We start from the raw sequence: 17,307 nt of genomic DNA on the forward strand, positions 1-17,307 counted from the left end.
AGAGATTGGCCCCTCTCTGGACTCCAGGCGGCTGGGGGGCTGGGTACAGGAAGCTCTCCACACACATTGCACCATGGACCTCTGGGTCTGAGCCCTGGTCAGTGCACAGTGTCTGTGGGGCTGCCTGGTGGTTGCGGCTTCCGTGGGCCAGGGCGGGTCCCGGTCGGGGTGCTGGAGCCGTGTGCGATTTGCGGCCGTCAGGCCCCAGACCCTGGGACACGGCCTGGCTCTCACGGGCTTCCCCGCCCCGCGTGTCCTTACCAGGAGAGGGGCAATGTCCGCTCAGCCGCCATCTCACTGCTGGGCACCATGCTGGGCGGGGTGAAGGGCCCGGACAGACCCCGCGTGCGGCAGGAACTCACCCGCTGCCTGCTCCCGCTGCTGCTCCACCTGGCAGACGAGGAGCAGAGAGTGATCCTGGTAAGTGCCCCCTCGGTATGTCCCGGAGAGCAAAGCGCCAGAGTTCCCCGGGCCCCACCCCTCTCCAGAGCCCCTGCCCAACCAGGGCCATTGGGGACGTGCAGGGAGGCCTGAGGGGGGCCCTTGGCTCTGACTCTCTGGGATCCCGGAGCCCCGGCGCTGCCGTCTCTGCGTAGAAGGGCCGAGCTGTGGAGATCCCGTCTGGCTCTCGCCAGCCAATGCTCAGCTCCCCCCTGAGCAGCGTCCCCTGCAGAACAAGGGGCAGGAGGCTCCCCAGGCAGGAAGAGCAGGAGCCCATAGGGCAAGGAGGAGGGAACGCGCCCGAGACGCTCCCTCTCTCAGCGAGGCCCCTCTCGCTCTCCCCTCGTGCCGCAGAGCTGCAAAGCGACGCTCTTCCGCTGCGCCGTGTTCCTCGGCTGGGCCCATCTCAAGAGTCTCTTCTGCAGCCTGGCCTGGGATGGCTCCTCGCGGCTCTTGCCCGGTGTCGGGAAGTGCCTGGTAGGTGAATTCTGTGGGCCCGGGGAGCGGTGACCGGGGAGCTCAGGGAGACCTTTCTACCCCCACCCCGAGTGCCCAGGGGGATTCTCCTCCGCTCGTCACGCAGGGAGCAGAGGCAGCCCCCCCAGAGGGGCTCGGCATTTCCTCAGTTGTTTTCCAATCCCACCCTTTCCACTGCCCCCATCTCCCGAACTTAGCGCTGCCCCTGCCTCCTGCCCTTGGGCTCCTGCCCCTCTGCCTGTGCCCAGCTTGGAAATGCTCTTCCCCAAGGGCCCGACTCCAGACATCTGGGCTCCTACTGGCTCTTGCCCTGGCTTCCCTCTGTGCTTCAGCGACCCTGGCCTGTCAGCTGTAGGTCGATCACTTTGTCTGGTCTGAGCATGTCTCCTGCTCTGCTCCTAGATGAAGAATTACAAGAGGAACTTCCCCAGGTTCCTGTTCCAGGCCTTAGAGTATCTGGAAAGCTCCCAGGCGTCCATCAGACATTCTGCAGCCCTCTTCATCGGTAAGCAAAGCAGCCCCCGGGAGCTGTTCCAGGGCTGTTAGAGTTAATAAAATCTGCACATGAACAAAAAGGGGTTTCAGGACAAGCATCAGCCAGCACCTCAGGTGCCTGCTGCAACTGCAGCTGTGAAACATGGATGGAACATAGACGAAATAGTTGAATAAAATATCAGTGCTATTGTGTTTGGGTGTGTGATTTCGTTCCTCCCGTCCCTGGCGTACTGCTGCTCGGTCTGCAGCTTGCCCAGGTAAGGAGTATCACGTGCTCTTTCCTAAATGACTAAAAGTCAAGTTGTCTAAAAGAATTGCACCCGGTGTGCCCTCTGGGACGGCGTGAAATGCTGCTCCGAGCTCTCAATGAACATTACGGTGGAGGGAGAGCTCAGTGCTTCGAGCATTGTCTAACTGAACCCAGGGTTATGAGTCAGTCTTTGAGGGGACCGTTTAGGAATCTGGGGCAAATCTGTCAGGGATGGTGCTTGGTCCTGCTGCGAGGGCAGGGGGCCGGACCTGATGGCGTCTCAAGGTCCCTTTGAATTCCAAAGTTCTCTGTTTTACTGCTCAGATTTGCACTCTTGTTTGAAGAAATATGGGAACGATTAAAAAATTCAATGGCGATTAATCGCAGGCTTAACCGTGTGCACCTCCCCTTTGAGTTCAATCTCCTTCCCCAATCGGCCTTTCAGTGATTCCTGGGGTCGGATGCTTTCTCCATTGTCTTTTGCATCACAGTGAGGGATTGTATTGAATTTCCCAAGGGCTGTCTTATGGGAATGGCTGACTCTTTAGTAATTTGCAGGGATGACACTGAAACAGTGTGAGCGCCATTCTATTCCTTGTCTGTGTAGGAGAAACCATCCACCATTACTGTGACCTGTTGTCGAAAAGAGTGACTGCAGCTGGTGTCACCCGCCTGTGTGAAGGTAAGGAAATACCTCTGGGCGTTGGGGCATCTGTGGGCAGTAGGAGGCCTGAACACAGATGTCACAGTGTCCCTCAGGGTCTGAGGACAGTGCCGAAGGGAGAAGAGTGGTCTTGCTGGTAGGACATAAGAATGGGAGTCGGGAGCTTTGAGCCACCAGGAGCAACTTTGTGCCTCACCTTCCCCATCCGTGAAATGGGGGTAAGAACAGAAAGGCTCTCAAGGACAGCTGGCCAGAACGGAAAAGGACCCTCACTATGACGAGGCATTAGTAGGAGGAGAAGGATTCTTACCCTGTGTCAGAAAAGTTTGCATTGTCTCCTCCCCAAGGACCTCCACCCAGAGATTGATTCTTAGCTCCTACGGTATCCTGCCAGTCCCCCTGGGAACTCCTTTCCCTGCCACCTCTGGAGCACTGAAGGCGGCACAAATGCACAAAGGGTTCAGTAGAAGTGAGGAGCCTAAACCCTTTCTGCAGATCGGCGCCTGAATGGCAGAGTCACGGTTGTTGTCGTGTTCGCGGGGCAAAGGCCATTGGGAAGCAGAGGTTTCCCAGACATCAGTTACAGCAGCTCTGTGGGGTTTCCAACCTGTTTCCTCTTTGTTTCAGCTTTTCAGCAACAGCCTTTAAAATCGGACAGGGACACGTGGCTCATCCTGAACGAACATCGGCAATGGCTGCAGAAGATTGCGAACCGCGTGTTGGGTGCTTCTTACGACTTGGGAGCGGCACGGACACAGAAGGACTGTTCCTCCTGCCATGGTAGGTACCACAGACGGGAGCAGCTCTTTGGAGCAGGGAGGCAGGTTCCGTGGGGCGAGAGGGGCCGTGAGGGGAGGCAGGAGCGACGCGGCGTCCTGGAGTCACCGGGGGCCTCTCGCGTGGGGGCTGGAGCTGAGGGAAATTGTTCCTACCACAGCCCTGCCCCAAACGACCCCCCCCCCCGCCTTTGGGTTCCATGCGCGATGGCCCAGCCCCCAGCCACAGCTTCTCCATGGGATCCCCTCCGTCAGCAGCGCGCGGAGAGAGGGGGATTCTCCAGGACTCCCTTCGGCCATCGCCAGCCCCAGGGGAGCATCAGCCGGGGGAGGGGCCTGGCTCTCTCAGGGATGCCGGCTCTCAGGGAAATGGCAATGGGGGAGGGAAGGGGAACCTGCCCTGGTCCAGATTCTCCCCCTTGACAATTGTGTCCTTCTCATCTGTGCTCCTGCCCTGTCTCCTCTGACAGACACCGGCTGAGCCCACCGCTCCCTGGCCTGGCCGGGAGACCAAGCAGCACAAGGATCCGGAAGAGGCAGAGCTGCACGTAACGGGGAACAAGCCGCGACCGAGACCAGGAGCCGTTCAACCCACAGGCCAGAGGACGCCAAGCCCCTCCCCGGCCCTGCGGCGCGTCCACAAGAACCGAGGATCCGCTCCTGGCCCAGAGACTTGCAGCTGTCATGGACTTTTGCTTGTTTCCCAACATTTGTCCTGCCCGACACCCCAGGACATGGCTTGTGAGTCACCATCAGACCCACCCATCTCCGGGCCCTTCCCACCGGCCTCTGCCCATCTGGGTGGGTCTCTCTCGCCGTCCGTCTGCCTTCCCACAAACACCAGCGTGGGACCACTCTCCTGGGGGGCACTGAGACTGCGCGTTCTGGGGTCCGCGGTGGGGAGGGGTTGGGGTTGCGCGTTCTGGGGTCCGCGGTGGGGGAGGGGTTGGGGTTGCGCGTTCTGGGGTCCGCGGTGGGGGAGGGGCTGGGGCTGCCCAGCATTCTGGGACTGGGGTGGGAAGCTGAGGCTGCCCGGCTGCTCTGGGGCTTGCGGGGATGCCAGGGCACCGGGCGGCCTGAGGGCTGGTGTGGGAGGGTAGAAATCTGGGGCTGGGCAGCCACCAGTGTGGGGAGGAGAGGGCAGGGCAGGGCAGGGGCAGTAGTCTTGGGGATTGGGGGGGGCGGAGCCTTAGGAAGAAGGGGCGGGGCTGAGGTTTGCCTTCCCTCGTCAGCCGTTCGCCCGCTGCCCATGCCTCCCACTGCTCTCTGCCAGTCGGGTAGAGGCCCTGGAGAGAGGGGACTTGCCCAGGCACAGAAGTGCTGTGGTCAGGTGCCCCGGCCACAAGAGACTCCTCTGACCCTCCAAGAAACCCCACAGAGCCCTCTGCCAAGTGTGGCGGGTTTCACCCCTCCCCCATCTCAGAAGGCCCCGTGGGGAATTCTTGAAGGGGTCTTGGACCCTCTTGTGGTTTTATCCCCGTGGATCTGCCTCGGGAATGGATTTCACTGATTGGTGACGGGTGCGGGGCAGGGACCCATCTGGAAGTGGGTCAGGGGACCCCTCTGAGGACTCCTCTCCCGCCCTCCTCCAGTCACTGTGGCCCCTGCCCGTAGGACCAGCGAGGGAGGGGACTGCACCACATGGGGGAAGTGCCGCAGTCTGGGGCCCTGCCCGCAAGAGGGTCCTGTGACCCCTCCAAGGAGTCTCTCCACCGTTCCCTCCCTACCAGTGAGGGTCACCCCCTCTCCCCGCCTCAGGCCAGCTCAGAAGGGAAACGTGCACCAGTCAGAGCAGCCAGTGCCCGACAGCCTAGGCCAGAAGCCTCCATCTCTGGAGCTGAGCAGCCGGCCGGCACCATCGCCCTGGACGCCCCAGCGCAACAGTGCGAGGAAGAGCCCGTCTCGCTCCCTGGACGTCTTTCCAGAACTCAGCGCCTGGCCCTTCAGGCTGCCCCTCTGACTGGTGCACGTTTCCCTTCCGAGCTGGCGTGGGGGAGGGGGTGACCCTCACTGGTAGGGAGGGGACGGTGGAGAGACTCCTTGGAGGGGTCACAGGACCCTCTTGCGGGCAGGGCCCCAGACAGTGGCACTTCCCCCATGTGGTGCAGTCCCCTCCCTCGCTGGTCCTACGGGCAGGGGCCACAGTGACTGGTGGAGGGTGGGAGAGGAGTCCTCAGAGGTGTCCTGTGACCCACTTCCCAATGGGACACTCTGCCCCCCGTCGGAGGGACAACTCCCAGCCTGGCTGCGTTACACCAGTCACTGGGGATAGACCCGCAGTCACGGCGCGCTCCGCTTAGACAGGGCTGACTCCCACGCACGACGCCGCAAAGGGGTTAGGGTGGGAGCCAGTTAGGATCCGGCCCATCGGTCAAACCCACTCTCGGGGCGGCGCTACGGGGCCACGTTCCCTCTCAGGTGCAGAATGACCTTTGTTAGGTGCAGCAGGGGGCACAGGGCAGGGGCAGTGGTACTTGTTCTGGCTGGTGGCAGCCTCGGGGGCGCGGCCGGGGATGGAGGATATGCGGCGCGGGGGAATTATCTGAACTCCTGGACTAATAAATGTATCTCTGCTGTAGACCCTGCGTTACTGTGAATTCCTCGGTCGCGACAAAGATTGTGTTTGATGTTTGTTTGTCTTGTGGGGTTTGTCTTATTGCTGGCCTTGTGCTGTATTGTGTTAAAAAACAAATCCCGCGTTAGGCAGAAACGGATTAATAGGCATTGCTGACTGTATCTGCAGAAGCTATTGTCGCAGCAGGGCAGAGGCCCAGCAATGCCAGGCACAGCAGCTCCTGCGCAACGTGGGGACGCTTCTGCCCCAGGGAGGTGGGGGGGGGGGCAGCTCTCTGCCTGGGGACCCACCCGGCCTGTCTCCTCAGGAACCTCTCAGCAGCTGTATCCTGCCACAAGCCGTGAGCAGCCGTGAGCGTGGGCAACGCAGCCTCTGGCAATAGGACAGGCAGCTCCCTCCTGCAGCCCCTGGCTAGCTCCCTCCCGGCCTGAGCCACACAAGAACCCAGGCGTCCTGGGCCAGACAGCTGACCATGTGTGTGTGGGGGGGTGACATCTCCCAGCTCATGATCCCCCAGCACTTCACAGACGTTCCTGAAGCCTCCCACCCTGGGCCGTGGGGACTGGAGAGCACCCAGCTCCCCCCAGGAACACCCAGTTCCCTTGCACTCTCCAGACCTCAGCTGGCCGCTGCCAGTCCCTCTCTCTAGCCCGTTTCTGGGCAGACTGCAGTCCCTCCTGGCCACTCCTCCCTGGCAAAGTGTGCGGACCTGCTACCTCTGCAACCCTGCCTTCAGGCCTTACGGCCTGGGGCTTCCCCGGCCCAAGCCCTCCCAGCCTGCCATGTCTGCTGTCCTACCTCGGTGTTTTGTACCTCGGTACCTTCGGTGGTCTGGACTGTCAGTGTCAGCGTCGTCTGGTCAGGGTCGTCCTGGCACGCTCCTGACAGGACCTCTACTCCGTCGGTGATAATAAACTCACGGCTGCGTGCGTAACAATCGGTACTCCCTTTATCTAGAGTGTTAGACCCCGTGCACTTGGGTCAACACAAGAGATCTCTGAGAGGCCCTGGAAACGACAGATGCTGGCAAGGTTTGAAATCAGTCGAGAGGGGTTTTTGTCAGATGCGAAGCTCTACCAGTTGGTAACACAGATCAGTACAATGTGACACCACTGGGCACTATGGCCCGCGTTGACACGGTACCAACACCGGGCAGGCCTATTGCCATATATCAGATATTAACAGCACTTAGTCAAAGTTAAGTTACTGTGCACTCTGTAAGTTTAGGCAATGACACCTGCCGTTCAGGCGCCTAGTGCGCCCCCTCCAAGGTCGGCCGGAGAGCACCCTCTGCGGTGTCCTTTTATAGACAGGTACAAACAACTTACATCATTTCTTTACGTACCAGGTTACCACCCTCTGTTGCCTAGTTACCACCCCTCACTGTATGGAAGGGGGGCTCACTTACTATCCTTCATGCTGTCAATTTTGACCCGGTCCTGAACCTAGGTCGGTCTGTGCATTAATTTTTAGGGAGTTTTTGTACCAAGACATTTCTTATTCAGATGTTCCATTACTCCCCTTTGGCTCACAGTCTGTACCCAGTGCCTCCCTGTGTCCTTCCATGGCCGACCTAACTTACACAATCCCACAGTTATCAATAGGGCTTCTTTCTTGGCTCCTTTGTTACTGAACCAAAGTCTTGCTCACTAGATTGCAGGCCTGTTGCTGTTTCCGTGTTGCAGGCCTTAGGCCTGCTGACTCCATATCACTGACCCTCAGCTTACTACATCTGCCTCTCACAGCCCCTCCCACCATGGCTGCCTCTCGCAGATCCACAGACAGACCTTCCAGGACACAGGAATCAAATCCTCACCTTACAAGAAGTGATTTTTGTTTCAAAACAGGAGAGAAACGTGATAAAGAGTACTTGTTTCCTTGATGTTACAGAGCAACTGAGGAAACCAAATTAAAACAAAAAACCCTCTGGCACAATGCTCATTTTTTCGGGAAGAATGGCTCTTGTGCAAGAGGGGGGGTTTTCACATCTACACAGCTCCTTTTTGTGTAAAAGCCTCTCGTGCAACTACTGTTGCTAATTAATTACGCAAATGAAGCGTGGCGATAGTCTATTCTGTGCTTCATTTGCACAAGCTTTTGCGGAAAAAGGTTGCGGTATGGACGTAGCCAAAGAGAGCAGGCAGGGAACCTAAATCCAATTCACATTTCAACCCTCTGTCTCGATTGGTTCTCCTGGCCCCCTGGCTGACACCTTTGCTAGGTACCTGAATTAACCCTTTAATCAGCGGGTGCTGGTCAGCACTCCTCCTGTTCATGACACCTTCCCATGGGCCCGCCTCCATGTCGTAGAGCTCAGCAGTTTGGCATTGGCCCCTTTCCTCTGGTGCAGCCAGGTGAGGGGAGAGTGGTCGGTTACACTGTCAGAGCCGCCCAAATAGCTATCTAAGGGTTGGAGTCTTGTGTCCAGTTCTGGGCATCACATTTCAAGAAAGATGTGGAGAAATTGGAGAGGGTCTTGAGAAGAGCAACAAGAATAGTTAAAGGTCTAGAGAACATGACCTATGAGGGAAGGCTGAAAGAATTGGGTTTGTTTAGTTTAGAAAAGAGAAGATTGTGGGGGGGACAGGATAGCCGTTTTCAGGTATCTAAAAGGGTGTCATAAGGAGGAGAGAGAAAACTTGTTCATCTTTGCCTCTGAGGCTAGAACAAGAAGCAATGGGCTTAAAATGCAGCAAGGCAGCTTTTAGTTGGACATTAGGAAAAAGTTCCTAGCTATCAGAGTGGTTAAACACTGGAATAAATTGCCCAGGGAGGTTGTGGAATCCCCATCTCTGGGAATATTTAAGAGTAGGTTAGATAAATGTCTATCAGGGATGGTTTAGACAGTATTTGGTCCGGCCATGAGGGCAGGGGACTGGACTCAATGACCTCTCGAGGTCCCTCCCAGTCCTTGTATTCTATGATACTATCATCTAGTGGCGTGTTTTTATTCATCAAAGGGCCAATTAAGGTGAATTGAACATATGACCAATTTATGAAGGGTAAATTTACAAAATAGGGGATTCAGCGGATATTAAAAAATGGTTAACGACAACCAATAAACAGTACAAGCGACGAGGAGTCCTGTGACACCTTATAGACTAACTGAAGTGTAGGAGCATAAGCTTTCGTGGGCAAAGACCCACTTCATCAGATGCAAACAGTACAGTAATCAATTCCCAAAAATCACAAGGAAAAGGAAAATTTTGGCTGAGTCCAATTGGCATGGTCCGTGTGTAGCCCTTCTGCCGGGTAGGCCTGGCAGGAACCAGGGCTGGGTTCAATATCTTGGGGTCAATCTCACAAAGAACCGGCTCGAGCCCCCACCCAGTGATCTGGGAAATTCACGCACCCCTGGGCGCCTCTGAGAGGCAATGCTTCCCCACTCGCAAGCACTGAGTCTGAGTGTAGGAAAAGAACATTTAATGAAACAGAGGAAGAATTCATATGGCATTAGCTTGGGGAAAACACCACAAACAGAGTTCATAACCCAAACATGAGCCCCCACCCCGGCCAAGATTCGCCCGAAGTCCACCGACTCCCCAAAAGTCTCTGTCCCCACAAGTCTCTGTGCCACCCAGAGTCCCAAAGTTCACCCGCAGGGTTTCACCTCCCAACCTGGGTAGAAATGGGGGTGGGGAGATAGATAGGGGGCACCTTATACGAAACTCCGCTACGCTTCACCAGCTGTCTCGTCCCACACCTCTGGATGCTCCGCTGGGCACCTGTCGCCGCTCCTCGCCTGCCGCCGCGCCATGCCACGCCGCTAATGGCCGCTCCTCGCCTGCCACCGCGCCACGCCGCTAATGGCCGCTCCTCGCCTGCCGCCACTCCACGCCACGCCGCTGATGGCCGCTCTTCGCCTGCTGTCACTCTACTGGCTGCAGTAGGTCTGGCTCTCAGCCAAACCAGTGATTTCAGCTTAGTGATTTCAACTCTCAGCCAAACCAGTGATTTCAGCTCTCAAATGAATCCAGCTTTCACTGGACTAGCAAACAAAAAGACTCCTCAGGGAGTCTGCTTTAGGTCTGTCCTTAAAACAAAGGGGGAAAGGTGCAGGCTGGGCCAGTCTTATAGCTCACACCTGGTAGGTGTGAAGCAGGCTAACTCAAGTCCTTTAACCCTTTCCACCAGCTCTGTCCACTCAACTCTGGAAGGGGGGAGGCTTGTTCTTCCGAGACCTCTTACCATGATGGTGGTGTCTCTCCTGCAAGCACTGGTGGCATGTTTGACAGTTCCCACATTTAGGGGTAGTATGATTAGTGACCCCCACAACAGTCCCAAATTATATACAATTCTCCACATTCCATTCCAACACTGACCCTCCATCAGCCCTGGCTGAATGGGATTTACATAGCCACACCTTGGATTCTCTCCTGAGCAGTATTTACATGTCAACAGTTAACAGTTAATTACCTTGTAGAGCTAAACAACTGTAGTGGGCACACCCACCCCTCCTTTCAGCTGGCTGACAGCAAGCAGCAGTTCAGCCCCTGCTTACACGTGTAATAACCAAAGTTTATAGCAGCCTTCTTGAAAGTTCCCAGACTGTCGCTCAGGAGCTCAAATCTCGCAGCTCACCGAGAGCTTTGAGAGGAGCCCTGAGAAGAGCCCTCGGAGTCCTCTTCTCTGCCGATGGTAAGTAGTTCTCAGGGTGGCTGGCGATGGTCTTCAGTGGAGTCTCCCGTAAGGCTGCAGTTGTCTTGATCCGGAGTCTGATGTCCTGTGAGGAAAACCCCGCGCACCCTGCCTCTGGGACGGACATCCCCAAACTGTCCAGCTATCGGCCTTTTATCCCGTCTCAGGCGGGAAATCCCTGCGAGGGAAACCCTCGGAGTCTGCCCCTGCTAGGGAGACCCCGTGTGTGAACTTCTGAGGTAAAGCCAGGTCAGACTGGACAGTGTGTGTTTGTGAGAATGACAGAGACACACACACTGAGAGTGACAGAGATTTGTGCATTGCCGAGCTCCCTCCATCCCCTGCTCTCTGTGTGGAGATAGGGCATAAGAGTAGAGGGAGGGAGGAACACCCTGACATCAGAGCCCCCCCCTTCTCCTTCCCACACCCTGCACAGCAAGCAGGAGGATACCAAGGGGGCAGCTTCAATGCAGAAGGCAGGAGCAGCATGAAAATGGGGAGAGGAGCAACTGAAGCGTTAGCCCTTGAGAGCTTCCTGGACAAACCAGCCAGGATCATCGGCCAGAGGCTCTGAGATCTGTCATTAGACCCCGATCCACTGCTCGGTGAGCACTGCTCTACTATTTCTGCTGCTGCCGCTTCTTCTGTTGCTGCTCCTTCTCCTGCCCCTGCTTGTTTTCATGTTTCTTCTTCTGTTTGTGCTGCTGCTTCTTTGGCTACTTTTTCTTCTGTTGTTTCTTTTGCTGATTCTTCTTCTGCTTTTGCTCCTTCTTCCTCTGTGGCTGCTACTTACTCTGCTGTTGCCTCTTTTGCTGCTGCTTTTCTTCTTCTTCTGGGCTGTGTCTACACTGCACCCCTTTTCCGGAAAGGGATGCAGATGAGACAAGTCGGAATTGCAAATGCAGCGGGGATTTAAATTTTCCCCGCTCCATTTGCATGAACATCGCTGCCGCTTTTTTCCGGCTCGGGGCTCTGCCGGAAAAAAGCTCCAGTGTAGACAGGGATCTTTTGGAAAATAAAGCCTTTTCTGAAAGGTCCCTTATTCCTCTTAAAATCAGGACACAGCCCTGCTGCTGCTGCTAATTCCTCTTTCTTCTGCTGCTGCTTCTTCAGCTTCTCCTATTCCTGCCTCTGCTTCTGCTGTTCCTGCTGCTCTTTTCTTCTTCTGCTGCTGCTGCCTCTTTTCTTCTCTGTTTCTTCTACTGCTTCTTCAGCTGCTGCTTCTTCTCTGGCTGCTGCTGCTCCTTCTTTTTCTGTGGATACTTCTGCTGTTGCTGCTATTGTGCTACTTCTTCTTCTCCATCTGGTGTTTGTTTCCTGTTACTACTCTTTCTGCTGCTGCTACTTCTTTTTCTGTTCCTTCTTCTGCTGCTCCTTCTGCTGCTGCTGTTGCTTCTTCTGCAGTGCTGCTGTTTCTGCTGCTTCATCTGCTTCTATGGTTCCTTCTGTGGCTGCTCCTATTTGTTTTTCTGCTTCTCCTTCTTCTGTTTGTGCTTCTGCTTCTTCTGTGGCTGCTGCTGTTTTCTTTCTTCTGCTGCTGCTGTTTCTACTTCTCTCAGGGGATGTCTACATTTGCCCCCTAGTTCAGAGTAGGGAGGCAAATGAAGCATACCGAAGTTGCTAATGAAGTGTGGGATTTAAATATCCCGTGCTCGATTAGCATATTTGCAGCCGGTCGCCATTTTAAAATGCCAGTCGCCCGATTTAACTCACCGTGTGTAGACACAGTAGTCCGATTTAAAACCCTTCCCTCGATTTAACTGTTACTCCTCATTGCACGAGGAGTAACAGTTAAATCTCGCGCTTCATTAGCAACTTGGGTATGCTTCATTTGCCTCCCCCGTCCGAACTAGGGGACAAGTGTAGACACACCCCCACTCAATAAGGAGCAGCCAGAGATCAAGACGCAGGGATGATCCCCAAAGCCTTATTCTGCCCCTCTAATAGAGCTGGCGGGAAGTGTGTGTGTGGGGGGGTAACCCACAGAAATTAGGAGCCTGCTGGAAGTCTCCAGAGAGCTGTCACCTCTGCACCTAGGAAGGGAAGGGGGAGGGACTGGCTCCTCAGAGGCTGGGACTGGGCATCTTCTCTCAGGAAGCAGGGGAAGCCTTGTGCCCGGCAGGGAGCTGGCTCCATCACTGTAGCCGGCTGGTCCCTTACCCCGCTCTGCCCTGTCAGGAGGAGGGGAAGGGAACTCGGGGGCTGAGGTGGTAACAGAGCATCTCCCTCCCTTCCATTTAACACTCCATTGACATCCACAGCAAAGTGTGGGACACTTCCGGCCCACGCAGCCTCCTCAGCACCTGCCCTGCTATTGACAGGCACATTTGCCTTCCCTCTGCCTCCTCTGCCTGTTCCAGTGCGAGAGGAAACCGCAACATCCTCTGGGAGGAGGGTCCCAACTACGGGATGGTTTCCCTCTGCTCCCATTGAATGCTCTGTTCCCTTGAGACTTTCATCCTCCTTAAGAGCACTGGGGCTCTCAGACTGGAGGTGGGACAGTACTACTTCTTTGATAAGATAACGAGCCTTGTGGATAAGGGAGAAGCGGTGGATGTCATATACCTAGACTTTAGTAAGGCATTTGATACGGTCTCGCATGATATTCTTATTGATAAACTAGGCAAATATAACTTAGATAGGGCCACGATAAGGTGGGTGCATAATTGGCTGGATAACCGTAGTCAGAGAGTTGTTGTTAACGGTTCTAAATCCTGCTGGAAAGGGATAACAAGTGGAGTTCCTCAAGGGTCTGTTTTGGGACCCGTACTATTCAATATCTTCATCAATGATGTAGATATTGGGATAGAGAGTACTCTTATTAAGTTTTCAGATGATACCAAACTGGGTGGGGTTGCGACTTCTTTGGAGGATAGGGACATAATTCAAAATGACCTTAGCAAGTTAGAGAAATGGTCAGAGGTAAACAGGATGAGGTTTAATAAAGAGAAATGCAAAGTGCTCCACTTAGGAAGGAACAATCAGTTCCATACATACAAGATGGGAAGCGACTGTCTAGGAAGGAGCATGGCGGAAAGGGATCTAGGGGTCATAGTGGACCACAAGTTGAATATGAGTCAACAGTGTGATGCTGTTGCAAAAAAAGCAAATATGATTCTAGGTTGTATCAACAGGTGTGTTGTAAGCAAAACTCGTGAAGTCATTCTGCCGCTCTATTCTGCACTAGTTAGGCCTCAGCTGGAGTACTGTGTCCAGTTCTGGGCGCCACATTTCAAGAAAGATGTGGAGAAATTGGAAAGGGTACAGAGAAGAGCGACAAGAATGATTAAAGGTCTAGAGAACATGACCTATGAAGCCAGGCTTCATGAACTGGGCTTGTTTAGTTTGGAAAAAAGAAGATTAAGGGGGGACATGATAGCGGTTTTCAAATATCTAAAAGGGTGTCACAAGGAGGAAGGCGAAAATTTGTTCCTCTTGGTTTCTGAGGACAGGACAAGGAGTAATGGGCTTAAAGTGCAGCAGGGGAGGTTTAGATTGGACATTAGGAAAAAATTCCTAACTGTCAGGGTGGTCAAATATTGGAATAAATTGCCAAGGGAGGTGGTGGAAACTCCCTCTCTGGAGATATTTAAGAACAGGTTAGATAGACATCTGTCAGGGATGGTGTAGACGGAGCTTGGTCCTGCCTTGAGGGCGGGGGGCTGGACTCGATGACCTCTTGAGGTCCCTTCCAGTCCTATTATTCTATGATTCTATGATTCTATACTGTGTCCCAGAAAGTCTCATCAGCATAGCTCTCTGCCTCCCTTAGCTCCTCCAGTTCAGGCACCCTGGCCTCCAAAGCACGAACTCGGTCTCTGAGGGTCAGGCGCTCCTTGCAACGGGTGCACACATACGCCACCCGCCCACAGGGCAGGTAATTATACGTGTTACACTCGACGCAATAAACAGGATAGCCCCCACTCTGCTGCTGGGCTTCTGTCTCCATTTTTCTAATGAATAAATTTAAGTATAAACTGGGATTCTTTTTAAACCTCTGGAATATAGATTAGTATACAAGTTACGTTTTAAAGAAGGCCAGAAGTCACTAGTGCCCTCTAACCTCCCCCTCTAAACTCCCTGTTAGCTGTTCCTGTTCACAAGCTCCCTCGGCGCTGAGTCACAGGCTTATATAGCTCTGGTAGCCCCTCCCCCTGACTGAGGCTCAGCCAATTAACAGAGGCTTCTAGATTTCAAACCTTTTAGAAGCTCCTTCAAACAAACAGACAGACAGACAAACACAAGCTCAGCACACAGCAAATAACTCCCCCCCACACAAACACACACTCCAGACAGCCACTTACCACAAGGGTCCCGCTTTTACTCCTCTTTTACCTGGAGAACTCCCTCTCCAAACTCCCTGTTAGCTATTCCTGGTCGCAAGCAGAACAGGACTTCACTTGACTGCGTACTGAAATGTTTCTGTGTTTGTCAAGTAGCTTGCTAATGTTTTCAGTGCCAAAATCATCCCTGATTTCATGTGGGGGAAGTGAGGCAAAGAAAAAAGCTGCCCATTCATTTAGTTCATTCTCTGGAAACCTCTTACTCAGAGGATCACACAGCAGGGAGATGAAACGTAGAATAGGTTCACAGCTGAACTGGTCATCGGTTGTGGTTGATTTGATTTGATTTTTCACGCTGTTTCTCCAAGATCCTGCCCTCTCATCCTGCGGCTCTGGGCCCTTGCTAACTGCACAGCCTCACGCGTTGTCAAAGAACCTTTCTGGGAGCATTTAGTCAGTTCTGCTAATTCACGTGAGACCTCATTTAATACAGCTGCAGTGACGTGGCAATTAGTGTCATGGAATTTAGTCAGGCAGCACTTTGCTATTGGGTCATTTTTTTTTGAGATTTCCTGTTCCAAATAGTTAAGAAGGGGCTCCTAATTACACAGCAAAGCACTTCCAGCAAAATGTCTAGGTGGCTACCTCACTTCAGTTGGAGGTTTCAATGATACAGTCTCATTTTCTGTGACATTTGCTATTTCCTCAAATTGTCCTCTTTGGACTGAGGATCTGCAAAATATTCTATAAACGGTCTTCAAAAGGGTCTGTCCTGTCTTCAGCACTGGCACTTGGTTCCACACATCAGCTAAACCCAGGTCTTCTCCATGGGCCAGGCAGTGTTGTGCTGTTAAATGTGGGATGCTCTGCTTGAGTTGTCTGGCAACACCATTGTTTTTCCCCCAGCACGACTGAAGCACCATCTGAAGTGAACATCGCTGTTTTCATCAGATCCCGCTTATTCAGGGTGTCAAAGGCTTTGAGAGCAGCTGTAACAGCTTGTGCATTCCAAGCAGATAACTGAATCGTTCCACCAAACACAGTCTTCTGCCCTGCACATGCTGCAGCTCTCAACTTGAAGTCAATGAAAAGCAAATTGGTGACAGAAATACCTGTGCTCTCATCAGTAATAAGTGTATGGTAGGAATACAGGCAAATAGCTGACTTGATTTCTGCACAGACAACACTGATGATTGACTCCAAAACCGCAAAAGCAGAGTTTTTCTATGCCAGCTTGTGCATACTGGTGCTTTCCCATGTGCTCATTTATATTTTGCGCATTTCTATTCGGGAGCTGTTCATTTGTACGGGAAGCTGAAAGTCATCTGTGAGAATTTTTATTTTTTCTGGCTTGAAATGTTTTCTGTCCTTCAGTTCCAGCCTCTTCTGTTTCTTATTTGTGTTTCTAAGAGCATCCTTCACAACTCACATCCCAGGGGAGGAGAATTCCTGCTCCTAAGAATATGTGCAGCAGATTCACGACTTTTGCTTGAGGAATCCTCTTCATGTTGTCCAAGGGCTTCCCCCTTCCCACTTGTGGCCTGCGGAGAAGTGGCTGCATATTCTAGTCTGAGTCCAAATTTAGCAGGTCAAGCCCACATCAGCACTGTACTGGAATATGTCCCCGCTCTGTACACAGATCTGGCCTTGAGATTGTTGAGATTCTGCTTCAACTCTTTCATTCACCCATTCTCCTTTGACCGTGGGGCAGCATTTCTTCTTAGGGTTTGCTCCTGTGTTGGTTGATGCTCTTTGTCTTCATTAACACATGACTGTTAAAAGGTGCAGAAGGGCTGGGGGTCATGTAATATCACGTATTGTGCTCTTAATTAAAAATCCTGTAGTCCATGAGATATGTACAGCTTGTATTAAAAAGAGTCTGCCCGAGAGTGCTGCTGTGATAACTAACTCTATTGCAGGCAATGATTAGAGTCATTGAACACTAGGACTGGAAGTGACTCGGGAGATCAAGTCCCTGCCCTGCACTCACGGCAGGACCAAGCACTGTCTAGATCATCCCTGACAGCTGTATGTCCAACCTGCTCTTCGGTATCTCCAGTGATGGAGACTCCACAACCTCCCTCAGCAATTTATTCTAGTGTTTAACCACCCTGACAGGTAGGAAGTTTTTCCTAATGTCCAACCTAAACCTCCCCTGCTGGAATTTAAGTCCATTGCTTCTTGTCCTATCCTCAGAGGCCCAGGAGAACAGTCTTTCTACTTGCTCCTCCTGGTAACACCCTTTTAGATACTTGAAAACCGCTATCATGTCCCCTCTCAGTCTATTCTTTTCTAAAGTAAACAAGACCAATTCTTTCAGTCTTCCCACATGAATCATATTTTCTAGACATTTGGTCTGTGTCTAGAATACATCCCTTTTCTCGAAAAAGGAATGTAAATCAACCACAGGAAATTTAAATCAACTTCATTTGCAATTTCGAAGTGTCTAATTTACATCCCTTTTTCGAGAAAAAGGATGTAGTTTAGACACATCCTTAGTCATTTTTGTGGCTCTTCTATGGACCTTCTTCAATTTCTCTGCATCTTTCTTGAAATGTGGTGCCCAGAATTAGACACAATACTCTAGTTGAGGCCTGATCAGTGCCGCGTAGAGTAGAAGAATAACTTCTGGTCTCCTGCTCACAACACTCCTGTTAATGCATTCCAGAATCATGTTTGCTTTTCTTCCCCAACAGCATCACACTGTT

The sequence above is a fragment of the Pelodiscus sinensis genome, chromosome 12, assembly GCF_049634645.1.
Source record: "Pelodiscus sinensis isolate JC-2024 chromosome 12, ASM4963464v1, whole genome shotgun sequence".
NCBI lineage: Eukaryota > Metazoa > Chordata > Testudines > Trionychidae > Pelodiscus > Pelodiscus sinensis.